The following is a 313-nucleotide window of genomic DNA, read 5'->3' as shown; positions in this document are numbered from 1 at the left end:
GATCCAAATAATCTGGCAAAACAATTAAAAATGAAGACCTTTTTACACCTTTTTGTAAATCGTTATTTAAAGTGTAACTGTCCCCAAAATGAATTTATGCATATAAAATGTCTGAATTGTGCCTTAAGGTATATCGAACCGTTCAATACAGTGCTTTAGGTTCAATACACATTATGTATCAAACAATACAGGTGTTTAACTTTTATTTTATCAGCTTGTCTTCTGAAGATGCTCTGTGTTGAAGGATCAGTGGATCTGTGTTCAACTACTCCACCTAGGCTGCATTGTGGAGCACAGATCCACTGAGAAACTT

The sequence above is a fragment of the Austrofundulus limnaeus genome, unplaced genomic scaffold, assembly GCF_001266775.1.
Source record: "Austrofundulus limnaeus strain Quisiro unplaced genomic scaffold, Austrofundulus_limnaeus-1.0 Scaffold660, whole genome shotgun sequence".
NCBI classification, from domain to species: Eukaryota; Metazoa; Chordata; class Actinopteri; order Cyprinodontiformes; family Rivulidae; genus Austrofundulus; species Austrofundulus limnaeus.
Note: the sequence above shows the minus strand (reverse complement) of the source record.